Source organism: Coffea arabica, chromosome 5c, assembly GCF_036785885.1.
Source record: "Coffea arabica cultivar ET-39 chromosome 5c, Coffea Arabica ET-39 HiFi, whole genome shotgun sequence".
In the NCBI taxonomy this organism is placed as follows: domain Eukaryota; kingdom Viridiplantae; phylum Streptophyta; class Magnoliopsida; order Gentianales; family Rubiaceae; genus Coffea; species Coffea arabica.
Window position 1 is genome coordinate 8,450,687 of NC_092319.1, and position 22,463 is coordinate 8,473,149.

The 22,463-nt window shown below is 34.4% G+C and overlaps 1 long non-coding RNA gene across 1 annotated transcript; it reads right to left on the reverse strand.

The window, feature by feature from the left end:
• Positions 1-12,002: 12,002 nt before the first annotated feature.
• Positions 12,003-16,226, reverse strand: LOC113689970 (uncharacterized). The gene is made up of 3 exons (XR_011814971.1): positions 15,742-16,226; positions 13,057-13,112; positions 12,003-12,235 (listed from the first exon to the last, which is right to left on the reverse strand). It is a non-coding gene; the product is annotated as an uncharacterized lncRNA (long non-coding RNA).
• Positions 16,227-22,463: the final 6,237 nt, after the last annotated feature.

Genomic DNA, 22,463 nt, shown 5'->3' on the forward strand with positions numbered 1-22,463 from the left:
GCATTCTTGTCCATGCAAAAATATTAATTGAATAAAAGGTAGTAAATTCAAACTCCTGCTAAAAAATAAAACCATTTTCTCTAATGAAATATGAAAAATCAAACTTCTACTCAACTTTAACAATGCCATCCAAATGCAACAAATCCCAGAAAGCCCATTTAAAGGACAAAATTAAAAAATTAAGAAATCCCAGATTTTTACACCCTAAAAGTCACTCTTTAACACAGATTCGTGCAGAACTGATAAAACCAACAAATGGGTTTTTTTGAATCTTACAAATGCAAATAAAATCAATATATTTACAATCATTAAATTTTTACATATGGAACTCTTTAGGAGTGACCCCTGGAAGGTAAAAGCCATAAGCATTATGGCTTCAAACCAAAAGCAGAACAATAGCTAATGCGTCCAATGACATCCACAATGGATTTCCCAAATCCAATAGTTCTTTGATCTATTTTCCATCGTCTTGATTGAAATCCTTCACTTTCTTAAGAAACCGGTCCTTTTCTTCATCTTTTTCCTTTTCTGAAGAAACCCATCCTTGATAGTAGCACGATACAAAAAATGAGAAAGCAGAAAAGCAAGCATAGTGAAGAAAGCATGAATTACATAGATCCATCGCCACCTCCTCCTCTCTCCATTGCTGAATATTTATCTTATTACTATCTTTCTTTCTCACTCAATTTCATACGAAGAAAAGTGAACAGAGGAGGAGGTAAATAAGGTTTGGTTTCAGATCCACCGAATTGTGTTAATACATTGAAAAGAGATTGGGGAAAAAGGAATTTTTGGGATTTTTCCCCTGCTGTTAAGCGTATATTTGTGAGTTAATGTCTATTTTGGCTGAGGTATCCATTGGAACTTTTGATTTTCTATGGATATATTAATATTCCTACGCAGACAAAAATGTCCTCATTTTCATCACACACAAACTGCTGGAATTCATAGAAGGGCCAACAATTTACACTATTGATAGATTGATAGCCAAAAGTTTCCTCCTAATTGTTGAAGGGTTAAAACTTTATGTGGTTAAAAGTTTGAGGGCCATTGGAACTTTTTTCTCTTCTTATAATAAATAGTTTCTTCTAAAAGTACTAAAATCTTGTAAATAAATTGGAAAAATTTTATAAAAGATTTTATGCTTTTTCACTAACATAATCAAGAGAATTTTACACCTTTAAAATATAAATAGAAAGAAACAATGACATGAATATAAAGGTGACATAATGCAATACATATCACATCATGAGTTTACGTATGATTTGTTTAATTAATCAGTAATTTAATCCTGGTCAATATATGACGAATATTGATTTCCTACAAATGAAAATATACTTTAGTAGTTATGCATTAACAGAATTCATAGTTTGAACGCAATCAACTGAGCACCTATTTCCTTTTTTTTATGTAGCTATTATTTACTTTGTTACCTAGGTTAAATTTTTACATATAAAACAATAGCAATAAAATGCCAATCCTCAAATAAATGAAACATTAATTATTGTTAATGAAACTAATTTTACATTGATAAAAAATAATCTAGAAAATGAAAAGTCAATGGCAACAATTGCTAAAATATAACAATATTTTTAATTTTGAGAAAATAAAAAACTAAGTTCCCAAAATATTTCACTTTTATTTTCTAAAAAGATTTCAACTTGTTAATTAAAAACAAAATGATTCTATTATAAAAAATATTCTTCCTTAAATTAACCTTAATGATTAGATGTGAGACAAAAATAAGGTAAAATATCTCACATACATATGCCATGAATATTTGAAACTTTTGGCAAAATTTTTTTGTTAAAATAACATTGTATTATAGTGTGCTAATTATTTTAGGATAGTTTTATACATGAACTGAATTTCATTTAAATTATATAATAGATTATATATGCTTTTGAATTTCGTTTAATGGTTGGATCTCAGTTTTATGAACAATCTCCAAGGAGAAAAGTCCAGATCATACTAATTTTGCTATATTAATTCTGTGATTTTGATAGTTATATTAATTATTGTGATTTTGATAGTTATATTAATTGTTATACTATGTCTCTTATTTTGTTTGGGCTGCATTAATACAAATTTAACTCTTATAAATTCTTGTGTCCAAACACTAAATCTATTAAAACATTATCATCTTATTATATTCATAGGTATTAAATTACATTAATTGTGATATATAGACAAGTGATATTCTATATATAACTAGGAAAATTTGTCGTTATTGTTTTCCAAACTTTCAAACTTTTCAAAAATTGAAAAATAATGAAAAATTATAATGCGACAAAATTCTATTACATATTTTACAAGGTTATGTGAAAAGTCAAGATATTTTTCGTAGTATTTTAAAATATATAAATACAAAAAAATTTAAATTATATATACAATCATGTATTATAAAGGTTTATTATGAGCACTTACTAACTCGGGTACTAAGTTTTAATTATTAATAAAAATTCTCACTATTTCAAATAAACTTCCCAATACTAGTTTGAGATAAGTTTTTTTTAATTAAAATAGTACATTTGTGCCATAAATTAGTAAGTTTTGACCATTATTCAAATTTACTATATTATCAATAAAAATTACTATTTATGTATAAAAACTTTCTTTTACTTGAACTAGACTTATTCTCTAAAAAGTAAGCTTTTGATATAAAGTAGTAATTTAATTTTTTAAAATGTAAGTTTCATATTTATTCTAATTTACCTTTTGAGGCATAAAAGTTACTAATTTACTACATTGACTTACTATTTTAGATTAGAAATTTACTTTCTTACTTTTAGGCATTATCCTATTTAGGTGAATGGATCTAACAGGTAATCGAATAGTCGCTAAAATTGTAATAACATGTTATATCACGTAAAAACTGTTTTATTATCATAACTATCATTACTAAAGCATTTTCTCTCAATAAAACATGTTTATGATGCAACTAAAAATTTTTGCAAATAATTGACAATTCAAAAATTGGTCAATTATTAAGTTTGATTTAACACGCCAACATATATGACAACATATTCATGTATCACAGTTTTACTTCATATGCATCAAAATATTATAATATATATATTTTTAAAAAAATTTAGAAAATAGCAATTCAAATGGGCCTCATCCAAGAAGGGCTAAAGCGGTCCCATGTGGACAGCCGAATCATGCAAACCTTCTCTATAATCCCGCAACAAATTAGTAGAAAGAGACATCAAACATGGCTGCTCTCTAACGGTCGCCTAAAGAATTTTTCCCTATGTACTATTCCATAATGCCGTCAAAAGAACAGCAACAGACTCCGTTTCAGACTTGGATAATGTTATCAAAAGTGATAATGAAAAGTGAGTGCAACCAATTGGGCACAACTTACTGCTTGTCCAGTTGCGATTCGCTCTGATTGAAGTCAAGGTCCAGCACTTGTCATCACGCTACAAGACAATACAAGAAAGTCCGATCCATTGTCCTCATGTACTTTCTTGCTGGAGGAGGTTGAGAAAATAACCACCAACCTTTGCTTGCTGGTTACCACCATCAATGGGTAAAATGTCAAGTGTTCAAATCTTACTTTCCAATAATTGTTACATTAAATAGCTTTGATTCAAAAATCCGTGGTGGTCAAACTTAGCTGAATATTCTTCATCTTGGCATACCTTTATGGTAGGAACCTGCCTATGGTAAGAAGGCTGACAGAGAGCGACATGTACTAGAGTTGCATACAGTGCAAACGGAGACGTTGAATTGTTGCAGAGCGTATGGAGAGAAAATATATGAGAACCGTCTGCAGATGCAACCGAAAAGCACACTGACTTCCGTACGAGTTGGGCCAGGAAGTGTTATTGCAGGTTAAAACCAGAGGCATTTATGTATTTGCTAATGTACCAATTACCAATGGAAAAATGCTGCAAATGCGTTGGACAAAAAATGTGCGTAAAGAAGGTACCGAAATTTTAAGAAATAATGGATTCAAGCCTTCATTACATTTATATACATATATAAAATTAGTACCAAGTGTTCAGCTTAAGCATGTGGGAAAATGGAGTAGTAACTATCATTATGGTAAAAAAACAGTTTTAGGCATGATATAATAGGTTATAATAATTTTGGCAACCATTTGATTACCTGTTGGACTTATCCACTTGAATAGGGTTATGCGTAAAAATAAGGAAGTAAGTTGTCATCTAAAATAGTAAGTTGACGTAATAAACTACTTACTTTTGCAGCCCAAAAGGTGAATTGAAAGTTTTATGAAACATAATTTTTAAAGAGATAAATTATAATTCTTATCCTCAATATACTTTTGAGGGAGTAAGTTTGTTCGAAGTAATAGTATGTTTTTATACATAAATAATCATATTTACTTATAACATAGTAAATTTGATTAATGACAAAACTATGCTAATTTATGGTAAAAATATTCTATTATGCTTAAAAAACTTATGCCAAGGCCATATTTTATTGTTATTTGAAATAACACTAAAATGTTTTATTAATGATTAAAATTGAATACCTTACTTAGTAAGTACTGTTAATATACTTGTATAAATACTTGATCGTATGTGAATAAATTAGTATTTTTGAAATTTATACATAATTAAACTTTTTTTGTTGCAGTTTAAAAAAAAAAAGTAAACGAAATTTTTGTTGTACAGAGTACAAAAATCAACAAGTCAAAATAGTTGGTTTGAAAGGGAAAGATACAGCTGAATATCATTGTTTAAAGTACTAAATAAATAAATGTAAAATGCTGGTTAAAAACTGGTAGTTTAACATATAATAAAGGAAAGTTATAAAAAGCAGGCCATTTACGGAAAAAGTTTTCATTAATAAAAATACCACCTCTTCATGGCTTTCTTACCAATCCTCCAAAGTATGAGCAAAGTGGCAATAATTGAAATAGTAATTTTTTCGATTTATACAGCATTAATTTGTTTTTTGCATTTAAAAAAAATAATGAAAATTTTTTATCAGAAAGCACATAAGTCAAAAGGATTAGTCTAAAAGGGAAAGGAATAGCAGATATGTACAGTACTTGTATTTCACATTCGAAGGACTACAGTGCTGTTTTTGAAAAATACCCCAAAAAATATGTAATCGAAACGGAACCGATTCTTCATTATTTAAAATACCAAATCTGTGATTGTGTTTTAAATGTTATCCATTGGTATCCTAAAGTATCATTTTTCCATCAAATATCACCTCTTTAACACCCATTTTCCCTTAAAAAATTTTATATATTGCATAAAATAAAAATAAACCAGTTTTGCAATAAAACACTAGCTCTTTATAACTTTCCTCTATTATAAGAACAGAGTACCCATTTTTCCTTAAAAAAATTTATTTGTCGGATAAAATAAAAATGAACCCGTTTTTCAATAAAACACTATTTCTTTATGGCTTTCTTCCATTATAAGAACAGAGTACCCATTTTTGCATAGAAAAATTTATTTATCGGATAAAATAAAAATAAATCCGTTTTCCAATAAAACAATAGTTCTTTAAGGTTTTCCTCCATTATAAGAACAGAGTACCCATTTTCCCATAAAAAAATTTATTTATTGAATAAAATAAAAATAAACCCATTTTCTAATAAAACACTATCTCTTTATGACTTACTCCATTATAAGAACAGAGTACCCATTTTTTTGTAAAAGAATTTATTTATCGGATAAAAATAAAATAAACCCGTTTTTCAATAAAACATTAGATCTTTATGACTTTTCTCTATTATAAGAACAAAGTATCCATTTTCTCATAAATAAATTTATTTATCGGATAAAATAAAAATAAACACATTTTTCAATAAAACAGTAGCTCTTTATGACTTTCCTCTATTATAATAACAGAATACCCATTTTTTCAAAAACAAATTATTTATCGGATAAAAAAAATCTGCCTTCCAATAAAACATTAGCTCTTTATGGCTTTCCTCCATTATAAGAACAGAGTATCCATTTTTCATAAACAAATTTATTTATTGGATAAAATAAAAATAAATTCATTTTTCAATAAAGCACCAGCTACTTATGGCTTTCCTCCATAAATTATCTATTTTCATAAATTAATTTATTAGTTGGATAAAATCAAAATAAAATTAGGTTGAACAGCAAATTACCCTTTAGGATAAAATTGAAATACAGGAAAGTAACCTATAGCAAGTTTTAACTCCATTTCCAATACAAAAATATGCTAGACATTCTTTTTGCAAACGCAAGACACCTAATTCGTAAAGTCTGAAGAAACCTTTGCAACTGTTATGCAAAAGCAACTTATTCATTCTAAATTTTTAGCATCAATTTGATTATCTGTTGGACGTATCCACCTGAATGGGATAATATGTATTTTCTGGGACACGAGACATAATAAGAATTAAAATTGTATTAATGTAGACCTAACAAAATTGGAGAAATAGCATAACAATTAATGCAATAATAAGAATAGTAGAGTTGGTATAACAAAATTAGTATAGTCTAGAATTTTATTTTTTTCTGCAGATAGTTCACGAATATGAGATTTAACCACTAAAAAACAGACATCTATATCTATGTATATGTATTGCAGAGGGAATTTTGGATAAGGAGCTTTCCAAATTGTCAAAAGTTTTAATACTATTTTATTAGAATTTTACATTTCTAAAATTAAGAAATTTTTATCTCACAACTAATCCTATAACTGCTCATACAAATCGTATAATCATGGTCATGTTTTTGCCACATTTCTCTCACGTTTTCCCCACTAACCCATAGAATTAAAACTCCTAAATTTTAACTAACAGTTAATGACCACCCATGTAAAATGATATCTGCAAATTCCAATTAACGTCTCACATTTACTGCTGACTTTACTGATAACAATAAGTAACAGTTATTACTGACATTCATATCTCACACTTACCACATGACTCATAGTAATAACTAACTGTTAATTTAAGAAATTCGCAATTACAAAAGTCACATGTCCAAAATTTAGGAGCATGTTTAAATTATAATTTTCACAATTCAACGTATTTTATTGTCATAATATAGTTTACTCTCATAATCATTCACAAAACTGATGCTCACTAATCCAATTGACCCATTTCAGATGGCATCATATAAATGCAATACAGTGAAAAAATTATGTAGCATACATTCACCATGGATAAATCTCAATTACAAACATTTCAGTCAGTGACAAAGCCAAGAATTTTTTTTCTAGAGGGCCTAAAATTTTTCTAGAGGGGCTAAAATTGTAAAAACTTAGGAAGGCTAACTTCGTTTTATACAAATAATTACAAATGTGAGACAAAATTTTTAAAATTTGGGGGAGAATGGAGCTATTGCCCCATTAGTCCCTATTGGTTCCATCATTGAACTCAATGGCATCTTAATTTCATATCAGCAAGATTACAAAGGAGAAAACAACTAATCATAAAATGAATTTATACTATGGTGATCCCACTCAAATATTTGATGAAGGTTCAACAAGTTCACTTCTAAGAAATACAGGTCTCACTGAATACGTTTTTGTAGTATCATGAAATTATTTTTATGTGTTATGTTGAAAATAATTTTCATCTATTTAAATATATGACATTTAAAAAAATCAAATATTAATTTTAATTATAAAGAGATGTAAAAAATAAATAACTTTTTAAGAAAAAATTAATTCGAAAGTAGTTAATTCACACAAAGACACACGCACATATATATATATATATATATATATATATATATACATTCTTATAATATAAACTAAAATTATAAAAATTAGGAGGGCTTACTTCGTTTTTACACAATATGAATTACAATTTGTAAAACTTGGGGGAGGGGGGAGCTATGTCCCCTATTAGCCCCTATTGGCTCCAAACATGATTTCAATGGCAACTTAATTCCAAACTTGCAAGATTACAAAGGAAAAAATAACTGATCACAAAACGAATTTTACATTATGGTGATTGCACTAAAATGTTTTAAAAAGGTTTAGCAAATTCACTTCAAAAAAATACAGGTATCACTGAACATTTTTTGATAGTATGAACTGCTCAAAACATTCATTTGTATCCATATATCATTCGTTTTGTAATAAAAATCTTTATTATTATTTTAAGATCCATCTTCCACAGAAATGCAATTCTTAAGTGATCTACAAATTTTGTCATACTTTAAACTATTGGAGAGTACGTTTACTTCAACTAACATTAGGTTTTTATTCATTGATACTAAATCTTAGTAGTAACATGGTAAATTTTATTGACGATTAACACTTACTGATTTTTGCAATACATGTATAGTTTTACATTAAAAACTGTTCTCAAACTAATATTTTGAAGTTTATATTAATTAATGATAAGAGGTTTTATTAGTCATTAAGGCTGCAAGTACCTCATGGGGGTAAGTACTGGTAATATACCTACATAATAACTGATTATAGATATTAATTCACTCGAAAATGGGTACTCTACTTTTATAATGGAGGAAAGTCATAAAGAGTTAGTGTTTTATTGAAAAATGGATTTATTTTTATTTTATCCGATAAATAAATTTGTTTATGGAAATATGGGTACTCTGTTCTTATAATAGAGGAAAGCCATAAAGAGTTAGTGTTTTATTGAGAAACGAATTTGTATGTATTTTATCCGATAAAACAAATTTATTTATGGAAAAATGGGTATTAAAGAAGTGGTATTTGATGGGAAAATGATACTTTACGATACCAATGGATAACAATTAAAACACAATCGCAGATTTGACATTTTAAATAATGAAGAATCGGTTCCGTTTGGATTAGAAATTTTTCAGGGTATTTTTCAAAAAACAGCACTATAGTCCTTCGAACATGAGCTACAAGTACTATACGTATCTGCTATTCTTTTCCCTTTTAGACCATTACTTTTAACTTATGTGCTTTTTTGTAAAAGATTTTCATTCATTTTGTTTAAATGCAAAAAAAAAAGGAATGAAATATGTATACATCGAAAAAATATTATTTTAATTATTGCCACTCTGCTCATACGTCATGCACGTTTGTACATATAGTGAATAACAAATTGTGAAGAACAGAGGGGCAAAAAAAGAAGCGCCACAACTGCTTTGGAAAACTAAGCCAGAAATAAAGGTAATGGACTCTGGGCACTATAGCTTGTTTACTTTCAGTGTACCCCCAAAACAGGACTGAATCGAGGAAAAATTTGTACATAGCCTCACCGTCATTTGTTGTGAATCTCCAACAAAGTTAGTCGAGGTACAGTGACACTGCAGTATTGAACATCAATTGTGTTCTTCAACAGTGCGACAAAAGTGCGTTGGTTGTTTTTCGTATTTTCCGGAGATTTGCTTTGTAATTAATTAATACCTGCAAATGTGAATGGAAACACTGTGCAGAGAACGAGGTATTGGAAGTGTGTCGTATTCCCCTCTGCGGCGTGGCTTCTTGTGGATAGAAGGCAGCAGTGGAGAGTATCAAATGAGGAAGCGTATTGGTATGTCTTTATGTTGCGATTCCGTTTATGTTCGACAAAAATTCTGTGTCATATTTCATCATGAAATTACAAGAACAAGATTGTAAAGATGAAGTTATCTGTTGTGTAACCTACATTGATTGTCACAAAGGGCATCTTTACCCCACTTTGAGGGGATTATCATGTAATAATATTTACCTGCAAGAACATTGTGTACATCAGAAAATTGTTCGTCACCTATGATGGCATTGAATGATTATTTTCATCCCTTATTTTAGGTTTCTGAGGTCATTTGCCGTCACTGAGTCAAATGGCGACATGGTATACAGTGTGTTTGAATGCTAGGTAACATCGGGGCTGCAAATAGAAATGGTGGAAGGGCATCCATCCAGCAGACGGTATGTTGCCGCGCATGCCGAAGTGGAAGAAAGTGCTAACAAATTAAAAATTGTCCATTCAACAACGAATTGCAGAACAGAAGGAATAAGAGGGTAGGGGACTGTAGGAGAGCATGTTGGTGAAGATGGCGCAAATGTAAACGCTGCATTCGAACGTATTGATGATATAGATATAGGTAGCATGGAGTTTGAGAGTACTGAAGTTTGAGAGTACTGAAGAGGCAGAATCATTCTATATAATGTATGCAAGAGCTACCGATTTTGGGTGCGAAAAGGGTGCAAGAGAAAAGATAAGAAAGGGTATGTCCGAGTGAGGTCATGGCTTTGTAATAAGGAAGGCGAAAGACTTGAAAAGCACCTGAACAGAGTCGATCGAATAAGGGAACCGAAGGTAGTAACAAGAGTGAAGTGTCAAGCACGTTTGAAGATTCGATTCGAAGAGGCGAAACAGAAGTACGTTGTTGTAGAATTTGTTAGTGCACAATGCCATCGTTTTGTGCAGTCCTGAATGTGTTAGTTTCATGAGGCCTCATAGAAAGGTTGGGAAGTCGGACCTGCAACAGGCAGTAGTTATGCAACAAGCAGGCATAAGAACAAGTCATATTATGAGACTACTAGCTGTACAGGCTAGAGGATACCACAACTTGGGCTTTCATGAAACTGATATGTACAATGCGCTAAATCGAGAGAGGCAGGTAGCAGTTGGTGATGGGGACAGCGATTCGGCAATTGCATTCTTGTTAGGCAAGCAACGAGGTGATCCGAATTTATTTTTCAAATATTCTGTAGATGCCCATGGCCATCTGAATCGCCTGCTTTGGGCTGATTCAGTGTGTAGAGACGACTATAGATATTTTGGTGATGTGCTGGTGTTTGACAGCACGTATAGTACAAACCAGTACAGATTTCCATTGGTTGTGTTGTGTGGGGTTAACAATCACTATTCCACACGTATCTTTGCATGTACTTTTATCGTTCATGAAGGAGATAAGGGATACAATTGGGTTATAAGTACATTCTTAGAAGCAATGCATGGGAGGAAACCGATAGCAGTTGTGATAGATGGGGACAAGTCAATGCGAAAGTGCATTAAAAATTTGATGCTTACAGCTAAGCATAGACTTTGCAGCTTTCATTTGGAAATGAATGCAGCCACAAATGTAAGGGACAAAGAGTTCCTGTAGACATTCAAGACCTGCATGTTTATGAATTGTACAGCGATACATTTTGAAACGAGGTGGGTAGGGGTTGTGAGACGTTTTGGACTTGAAAATAACGAATGGGTTAAGAAAATGTACCGAAATAGGGAGCTGTGGGCTATGGCTTTTCTAAGAGGCAACTTTTTTGGAGAGTGCGGAGTATCCGACAGTATGAAAAAATGCATCAAGTTTTAACATTACATCTCACCCCGAAGTTGAAACTTTTTGAGTGCCTTCAAACATATGACTTGGCCGTGGGCCGTTTGGGACATGAAGAGAGGCGTTAAAGGGCTGTGACAGAGCACAGTACCCTTGTTGAAGTGACACATCTACAGGCACTGAAAAAACATGGTGGTGAAGTGTTTATTAGGTCAACTTTCATTGTGGTATGGGAGGAAATGAAGAAGCAGGGGCTATTTTGTAGGATTAATGGCACGGATGATGGAATCACCGTTGTCCACTTCATGAAGCATCCGTACAATTACTCGTATTATACTGTGATGTATAATAGATCCACGGGGCATATGAAGTGCTCCTGCTTGAAAATGGAAACACATGGGCTGCCTTGTTGTCGCATGTTTCGTGCAATGCTATTCGAGGAACTAAAAAGGATCCCTCCAAACTGCATCATGAAGAGGTGGACTCGACTAGAAAAGGAAGGCGTAATAAATGACGAGGCGGCTCAAACAAGCAGCCCTCACCTCATAGAGATATCCAGATATTCTACACTACTGTCGGCAGCAAATTGTGGCGACCCCACTTCCCCCTGAGGCGAACCAAAGGGTTGGCGGGCCGTCTGCCCAACTCTCGCCAGGACTCACGCGAGCAATCTAACCCGAACCTTTCGAAGGATAACTTAATTTATTACAAAAACAAGTTTTCTCGAATGGAATCATCCTTAAAGCCACATTATCTTCAAAGATAGCGATGATAAAATCGCCAGTCGAGGCTCTTAAACGTCCTATGTGCTACTTACCAAAGTACAAAGTCATCACGAACCGGATAGATAAAAGCATAGATCCATAATACAACTTACAAGCCAAGTAATCGAATTACGGTTACACATTTTCCAGCTTCAAGTGGCAATCCAAAGGAAAAGTGCATTATCTCTAATAACATATTACAGTCCACATAACAAGTTATAATATTCAAATACAATCCAAAAGAAAAACATAAATAAGCATCCTGCTTTCAGTATCCAGAACCTGTTAAGGAAAATAATAAACGTGGGGTGAGCTAAAGCTCAGTGGTGCCCCAAAAACATGCAATCAATTAAAAAAATTAACACTTATTGATTCGACTGAAGTAAACAAATAGGAAGGTGATAATACCCGAGTGTACCTTAGACTGGTCGAGGGATTCACCCAACGACTTTACGTCCAACACTTATTTTTTTATAGACTCGTCGAGGGATTCACCCAACGACTTTACGTCTAGCACTTGATTTATTATTATTGACTCGTCGAGGGATTCACCCAACGACTTTACGTCTAGCACTTGATTTAATATTATTATTCACTCGTCGAGGGATTCACCCAACGACTTTACGTCTAGCACTTGATTTAATATTATTATTGACTCGTCGAGGGATTCACCCAACGACTTTACGTCTAGCACTTGATTTAATATTATTATTGACTCGTCGAGGGATTCACCCAACGACTTTACGTCTAGCACTTGATTTAATATTATTATTGACTCGTCGAGGGATTCACCCAACGACTTTACGTCTAGCACTTGATTCATTATTATTGACTCGTCGAGGGATTCACCCAACGACTTTACGTCTAGCACTTGATTCATTATTATTGACTCGTCGAGGGATTCACCCAACGACTTTACGTCTAGATTCACGGATTCATTAGAAAATGTTTCACACAAGTCACCACTCGAACGGCTAGTGCAATAAAGTATACACTGCTCACTTCGATGGATCAGAAACCATTTATTGCATTTTGACAATTATCACATAGTGAGTTGATAAAGCACTTAACCACGTAGGCATAAAACAAGCAGGGACACTCACCAAGAGTGGAGTTCAGATATCAAGTTGAGAATCGAATCCCGCGTCCTCGCAAAATCCTAAATACCAAATATTGAAACTATAAGTTTGTATTCAGTTTCTAAGCTTATACAAGTTGAGGTATCCTTAATATACTACTAGTTTACTACCTTTAGAAAAAATTAGGAATCTCCTTAGGTTGAAACTTGACAAACTTAGAAGAAATGTTTATTATAGTTTTCCTTAAGATACTTATCCTTACAAAAGGGTAACTAGTATTATTTTCTTGAAATAAGTCGATAAATCTCTTAACAACAATGTTAGAAAGTTACTTTGAACATTTCTCTAAAGTTACAGCTTTTGCAAAAATTATCCTTAAAGACTATTTTTCTAAAAAAAATAGGGTTTCTTGCCGAGCAAGTCTCCCAAGCTTTTCACTAAAATTAGTAAAGCTCATATTTTGGAACTTTTCCTATAGTTAACTATCCAAGTGCAAAGCTTAAAGAAAGAAAAAGAATTAATCATAAGACTTAGAGTTTCCAAAAGCTATAGAACTTATTTGCCATAGCTATCAAGGCTAGTTTGAGCTAAAGGAAATTATCGAGTTGGAAAGTTTTAGGCAAAACACTAGATATGGAGTTTTATAATATAATACTAGCTGGAAAATATTTTTGATTAATTTGATCACAGCTACTCGAGTTCGCAAGGTCGATACAACTTCCACATCTCCGATTCCGTTTCGAAATTATAATATGGATCAAAATATGACAAAAATCACATAGCAAATTACTAGGGTTTCGTCAATCATTAGCCCTAGATTTCAACAAGTGCATTTCTGAATAAAATAAAATGATCAACCAAGGCTTCATCAATCATTAGCACTTGGTTTCAGCAAGCCCATCATAAGCAACTAAAAATAAAATAAAGGTAAAGCCTCCAAGACATTCCAGCAATTAACTTTCGTCACCCTGTAGTACTTAGAAAATCATTCAAATGGCCAAGAGCTTCATCAATCATTAGCTCTTGATAGCAACCAATCACTTTCAAACCAAAATTTCAACTAGAAACAAGGAGTAAAGTCACGGCTAATTTAACGCTTAAATAACTCGAGAAATTCAGATTACCACCATAGCATTTTACTAGGCTCAATGCCATTCACATACCAGAAAATTTTAGCATGTAAGCTTCACTTGAAATTCAGAAATTCAAATCACAGATAGGCCCAACATTCGATTCAAGTCAAAATTCATTTTCCTGAAGAAACAGGACATTAAGTCAAGACAGCCTACTTTGAGGAGTCACGTACAGCCGTACACATGGAGGAAAAATATAAAATTTCTACAGAACCAAGGCCCATGTTTCTAGTTTCAAATGCCACTGACGGCACCTTAAACGGATTTTTCTACACCAAGATATAAGCATTTTACTGAAATTGGTCAGGGACATCCAAAAATCTGAAATGTCATTTTTCACATGTGAAAAACTCCTTTTTCTCTTTTTGCACCAAAATGTTTTTATTCAAACCATCCATACATTTCTTATATAATTCCAAAACAACATATTCCAGGCATTTCCATCCCTCATGATTTGAAGAAAATTTTCGAAACTAAGTTGAGCTTCCAACTCAACCTTCGGCCATCACAAAGGAAATTCCAGCATTTGTATACTAACCTCTTTAATTCAATCCTTCAATATATTAAATATTTCCTCGCCAAACCACTTAAATTTTGCATCTCTTATGTAGCTCAAGACCATCATAGTCCAAGGAAACAATAAAATAAATGTTCGAAAACCATTTAAACTTTCTAAAGGCAAACTGAAATTTCTGGTTCAACCTTGCTTGCGGCTTCAAAGATTTTCCAGCAAACAATTCAACTTTAGTTCAAATTTCCTTGGTTTAAACATGGTGTTAGTTACTCAATTTCAACATTTTAAACCCCTAGCTAGTTACTAAAATTTTCCACTTTCAAAATTGAGTTCAAACTATCATTATTAACATCAAAATTTCCAGAAATTTTCCTGCTTGGGCTCGGATGATCATGCCTTGAAGCAGAATGTACTCTTAACCTTTATTTCTCTGATTTAAAACTTACTAATCAACTACATGCAGGGCCTAATTAACTTGTTATTAGTCATCTAATCATGGTTATAAGTTTAAACAACAACACTAAACCAAATCAGGTTGCAAAGCTTTAAGCTAAGCTCTCGGCCAAACCAGAAATTCTTCCAGCATTTGTTTAGTCACAAACCATTTTTTTCTACGGTTTATTCCTGTATTTTGCACTTAATTTCACATGCACAACTGCTGAATTTAACTAGCTATTATATCCAGACCAGAAATCAGTTTGATAGCAACCAAATTGAACCAAGTTAAGCTGTAATAATTAAGCTAGGCTCTCGGCAGAATTTTCTTACCCCAAACTAACCCAGAAATTTATCTCTGCTTTAACACTTCATTCGAATGCCCAATTCATCATACATGGTCTTAATCTTCCAGTTCTTACTCAGCTAAAGACATTTGGGTGTTCAGATTATCACACAAAACAAAATTGGAGCTGCAATAACACCTCAAGTCTCGGTAGCAACAATTTCTCAAAACAGAAATTTTCCTAAGGTTTTGATTTCAGCATCCGATTGTATAATCTAAACATGTAATCTCTGATATAGCTTGATCAACTAATAATCAACCTATTTTAGACCAGAAATTACCTCAGCTAGCAACCAATCTTTCACACGAAATTCCAGAAATTTCCTTCCTAGCTCTCGGCCAAGTGCAGATGGTGATTCTGGTTTGGAGTTGCGGCTGAAAAGGGTTGTGGATGAAGGTAGAATTGGTGAAGCTTCCGGCAGATTCCCTTCCCTGGCTTTGCTCCAACTCACGGCTGAATCCAAGAAGTTTCCGGCAGCTCTCTCCCTCTCTCGGTGCTCTCGGTCAAGGCAGGGAAGAAATGAGGTTTTGTTGTGAATCAAGAATGAAAGAGTAGAGTGGTATTTGGAGTGAAATTGATTTCGACTTTGGTTTGTGCAGAGAAAGAGTCGGCTGAAATGGTTGTGAGATGTAGTGTGAATTTGATCAAGTGGTTTTGTGGTGCCGCGGTTTACGAAAGGTTGCGTATCGAATTGGTTAAAATGCAATTGGTCGAAGTTGCGGTGATGGGAATTTGTCATAAGGGTCGTTTGGTTTCGCATGGAATTGTAAGGGTCAGTTAGTCTTTTCACTTGGTTTCCTAATCTCAACTTAATTTCTCAAATTTATCCTCAAGGGTGATTTGAACGCCTAATAAAACACTAGTATACTTAAACCGTTTTTTATCGAATATTTATCGATTACAATTTAATATTAAGGTTCCTAGTAAATCCTAACATTCTTACTTCATTAATTAAACTATAAAAATCAAGTTTGACCTTGATATAACTTTAACATTCTTGATATTCATTAGCTCAATCCTTATTAACACTTAAGGTTAGCAACTAATGGGAGTTAGTCATAGGAATTTAAATAATTTGTTTTAAGATAGTAAGGTTATCGACTCAAGTGTCATTAATTAAGCATAAAGGAATTTATTTTTAAAGAGTAAACTTACTATAACTCAGGAGTTATTACTTTAGTAGAGCAATACCAAATAATTCAATATTGGGCACAATCATATTATTTGTTACATAAAATTATCTTTACACTTTATTTCAAAACAATTAATTACAATACTAGAATTCAAAGAAATTAATTGTTAAATCAATGAAATAATTTACCATCGAAATATAAGTTTAATGTAACAAAACTAAGAAGTTTAATAGTTTCGCACAATTCTTTTATTTTGCACATAACGTTTATTTACACGTACTTATTTAAAAACAATTAGATTTAGTGCTAAAATTTATTAAAGAATTAAAATGCAAATGAAATATGCACTGATATTTATATGTATATTTTCAGGGTTCTCACACAAATGATGTATGTAGGAATACGTGCAATGCGTCAGAAGGATACACAAATGCATTGGAACTATTCCACAATGAGTCAGTTCGAGCTAAAGAGCTGCAATGCAAGAGGCACAGAGGCGAGGGCTGTGCAGCTGTACAATTGACCAATGAAACAGGAGGTCAAAGGGATTGGGTTAAGGACCCCGAATTCATTGCAGCACGAGTCCTGTGTCGAGGGAAGGCGAGGTAGATAACAATATCTATGGCGTATTACTGGAACATCTCATGATAGTGCACTTCGGCACACAATGCAACTGTGTATACATATATAGGCATACATAACATATGTTACTTGCTATGGAACACAAAAGGGTAAGTGTGCAGTTTAGTCCGATTTGTTTTGTTACTAATGCAGGGGAAAAGGAAGTGGGCCAAACGCGTCATCAAAGCGCAGATCCATAGACAACGATGTTAGTCATGCAAATTGTAGTTCTACTGCTCATGCACAACTAAGCAATACGGGGACGACACCCGTTGGCCGAATCATTGTGCCTTAAAAAATGGGGCACTAGCGACCAATGGAGCCCGTTGTACGGATTTAGGTTGGCATGAATTTTATGTGCAACATATGGACTATGGTCTGTATACAGCCCTCGCTACCTTTGCTACTATGTTCTGCGTACAATTAAACCCATTTCACGCCCTCCTAACTAATGCGTACATCTTCTCGTTGAATGGTCACATAGTTGACAAATTGTTGACTTATTTTGATAATGTAGGAAGTAAAATACTGAAATGAACATAATATCACTAAAATTGATGTTAGGTATAATTTGTATAGTTCGGTGGCACTAAGTGACACCTGTAAGGTATTTCAAGGAGAACACATTATGTCCTTTAAATGTTAGCTTGAAACCCTGTGTACCCATATACTAGCGCGTGTGTTAATATGGGATGTGTAACTGGTTGCAGGACATGGATGTGGGAGGGGCAGATGGCGTACGGCAGGGGAAAGCAATGGAATAGGTAATTACTATAGTAGCATGCATTGGTGTCTTAGTTTACTGCATAATGAGTCGTTCGTGTTGCATGTCAATGCATTTTTTTAACTGACCACCATTATTTGAATTGGATTAGGAAGGACCGGGCAGTGTGGATGGGTTTTATGGCTTCATCCTGCATTCACCACGCCCTTCCTCGTATCAGGTATTCGTGCACATTGTAATGTTTTTTAAATTTTTGGCCATATAGTGGGCAGATGTGTAAGCAATCTGTAACTGTGTTCGGTACGAGGTAATTTGCATACTTTGTGGCCAGGTTAGGCAGGTTGATCAACTACCAGGTGGACCTGCTGATGCCTTTGTACCACCATCGACCGACATTGCTGATTGGTGAAGCATGTTGTTTTGGGTACATTGAATTGGTAGTTGATTTTCTGTGTGAATGTGCACCGTTCACTACTTGTTTGTGGTGGACAAAAGTAGGTTGGTTGTTGTGTACTGATGTGTGAATCTAAATATACATGTATACTACTGTTTGTGTTGGGTCATTTGTAATGTGCAAAGTTGAACTATATTTACAAAACAGGGGACAAGCACCGAATAAAATAACCGTGGTAGCTAACTGTCCAAACCTTTCATTAACAAAATGTTCTATCGTGGGGATTGTCTGTGTGATGGCATTAGATAATGCAAGTTCCCAACTTTTGGCAAATGTTGTGCATTCCAATAGTAGGCCAATGCAGTGACACCCACATACAGCACACTTACTACCAAGAAGCACTTGTTGTAACACCATAGCTTCCTGTACAGCAACTGTTGCTTCTCTCCGCATTCTTGCACAACCATTCGCAAACCTTCATTCTCCTTTTCCAATTCTGCCACCCTACGCGTCAAACATTGATTCCAGTCTATGGCATGGACGTTTCATCGCCTGCAGAGCCGAATTGGCTTCCTTTAGTGTACATATCTTCTCAGCTGCTAGCCTAGCAAGCGATCTTCCCCTGTTGTAGCAACTATCAACATCGACCCACTTGAAAAAAGAGCATCTGTGTGGCTACATTCAAAGGGGGTTTGTGGACCCTCCAATATAATTGCATAAGTAGATGAGTTATCTATAAACTTTAAATGACAATAGGGAACAAACCGGGTAATTGTTGCATGCTGCAAATGTACAGCCTGGGTTGCCGTGCGTGAAAGAAGTTTGTATACGGGCAACCAATCCACAGCGACATCGCAGTTCCGATCTCGCGGTAGAGTCTTCATTTGTAGCTGCAAATGTCGCCATGTGAAATGTAGCTGTGGTTTACAATGAATGGGGGTTCAGTACCAGGGAATTCGCATTTCCTTTGTACAACCACAGAGATGTTGGCCAATGGCAACTGTTGCGCTATGATGTTAAATCTACTTTGTGAACGGGAGGATGGATACAAGAGGGAGAAAGGAAGAAAGGAGACAAATAAAGAGTGAGAGAGCGAGAGAGGCGAAAAGAGAAGGATACGGTTGTGGCAGTGGCGGTGTATGGTGGCGACGGTGGTGGTGACAAAGAGAAGAAAGGGGAGGAACAAGATGGAGAAGAGAGGATACGGAAAGAGGAAGAAATGAGACATAGAATTAGCGAGACAGAGAGAGATGAGGAGGAGGGTGGTGGTGGGACAGAGAAGAAAGGGGAGAAAGGAGATGGAGAAGACCGGAGAGGGATAAAATTGAAGCACGGAGGGAGACAAGAAAAGAGAGGGAGAGAGAGAGAGAGAAAGGGTGGTGGTGGCAATGGGTGGTGGCTGGGGTGCTTGTTGGAGGGGGAAGAAAGGGGAGGGGAAACGAGGAGAGGGAAAGATGAAGAAAGAACAGGGAGAGAGAAACAAACATAGAGAGAGGGAGAGAAAGAGAGAGAGGGAGATGTGCAGAGACAGAAAGAGACAAACGAAAAGAGCGGCAATTGGGATGGGAGTGGCAGTGGCTGTGGGTACTGGGTGGTGGCAGGCACAAGAAATATTGATATGGACTAAATAAAAGGGAGCAATGACGGGGAAAAGAGAGCATCATGAAAGAGGAAGAAATAATTGAAAGAAAGAGACAAAGAGAGAGGGAGAGAGAGGAGAAGGAGGGGGTGGCAGTGGGCGGCGGCGGAGATGGAGGTTCAAATTCATTATAAAATATCTGAAACAAATGTTAAATTCTTACAAATTCCCAAAGTTGTACCGTAAATGGTGCTTTATGGCTTTCCTCCATTATAAGAACAGAGTTCCCATTTTCCGTTAAAGACATACATTTATTAGGACTTCTATAAATAATATAGCAGCAGACTGTGTGTTCATAAAAGACCAGCTCTATATACCTTTCCTCCATTATAACAACTGAGCACCCATTTTTCCAAAATAAATTTAATTTATCGGATCACAAAAAAAGTTAATCCGTTTCACTGTAAAACACCAGCTGTGTATGGCTTTCCGTTTTCATAACAACAGAGTGTCCATTTTCCTATAAACCATTTTTTGGTTAACTGAAAAAACAATAAACCTGTTTTTGATAAAACACAAGCTCTATATGGCCCCATAAATTATAACAAGACTGTGTACCCATTATCCCTACAAAAAAATCAATTGTGGACACAAAAAAATCTACGTTTTGCATCAAACAGCACCTCTATATGGCTTTCCTCCATTATAAGAACAGAATACCCAATTGACATATATACAAATTTATTCTTCGGATAAATTGTTGCTGAATCCGTTTTGCACTAAACCACCAACTTTTTATGGCTGTCCTCCATTACAAGAACAGAGTACCCATTTTGCTTTCTGCCCAAAATTACTTTACGGCATGAAGTTAAATTAAACACGCTTTCCAATAAAGGCACAGCTCTTTATGGCTTTCCTCCATTACAAGAATAAAGTACCCAATTTATTGAAATACAGATTAATTCATCAGCTACATTTAAATTAAACCCATTTTACAATAAAACACCAGTTTTTTATACCTTTCCTCCATTATAGAACAGACTACCCATGTTGTTAGCGCGCCAAAATTAGTTGATGGCATAAATTTAAATTGAACCCGTTTTCCACTAAAACACCAGCTCTTTATGCATTTCCTCCATTACAAGGACAGAGTACTCAATTTCCCCAAATAAAAATTAATTTATCCCCAACATTTTTGCTATTGTTGTGGCTCTTGAGTTTATTCCCAAATATATTGTATGTTTCCATTGTCCGCTGTATCTTTTAGGATTGTGCCTTTTATTGCTTATATATGTGGGCTGCAATTGTTTTACTCCATCCTTATAAGTTCAAATGTTATAAGTATTCCGTGTCAGCATATTCTTTTTGTGTGTTAGCATCTTGTGTTGTCTAAGACAATCGTAAATGCCAGTCACTCCATCTGTCCATCTGGTGCCTCTGTCGGATAGATGCAATGCTGTGAGTGTAGAACGTGTTCAGAAATGGAAGTGTGTATGAACTCTATTGCTTTAGCTAATCCATTGATTTAATATGTCATTGGATAGGAAAAATTAGCTACTGGCAGACGAAGTGGGGATGTTGGATTCAAAGACGGGAATGTCTCTGCTGGTGACAACCTTGGACAACTTGCAGTACAAAAGACACCTTTGTGGATGGATTAGTGGAACAGAATTTGGGAGATGTTACTGCAGGAATCCATGCAGCTGGTGCACATGGATCTCATGATGCAAATGGTTTGACGGAACAGGTAACTGCTGCTTGAACTTCTAATAAACAAGTTGTTGTTTCTGCTTCTGAGTTGAGGCTGGAAGGTTGTCTTGCATGAATAAAACAATGTGTAATTTTGAATTCATATTGGAACAGGTGAAACTTAATGGGGAGTTCCAGGTGTGGCCTTAGTTGTGCTTTGATTGCAAAGGCCAAGCGCTGAGTTTGTTTATGAATAGATTATACAAGTCTTGCAGTTGGAGCCTGTATTGTATGATACCTCCCCATTTTACTGCTTTTGAACAGTGAACACTCTCCCAAATTTGTATAGACAACTGTGATGGTTTAATTGATACATGTTGTAAAGCAGGACTGATGGTGGTATTGGAGTTGGGTTGTGTTTCCATTCAATTTCATCCAGAAATTTTTACAATAAAACACCTTATTGTTTCTGTTATTCACTGTAAGTTCTACGTAGCTGTACACAATGACTGAATTCATATGAAGCCAGCTCTTGTTTGCCATGTCCAAAGCATCATATTCTACAGTCAACCGAACATATACTTTTTTTGTCGCACCAGGCCTGATTCCAAAATGTGGAATTTGTTGGGCTGTAAGTCATACATCTTTTGCTGTACACGGTTGATTCTGTGCTTGTCATCACGGATTAAATTATGACAACATTGACAGTATCATGGCAAATTTAACCTTTGTCATGGCAAATTCAGTACACAAAGGATATCTGAAAAAGTGTTGATGGTTTCCATTTTGGAAAATCATGCGCATAAAAAGCTGGTACGTTTAATTCGATTTAGGAAACCGATAAAGAGCTGGTATTTCATGT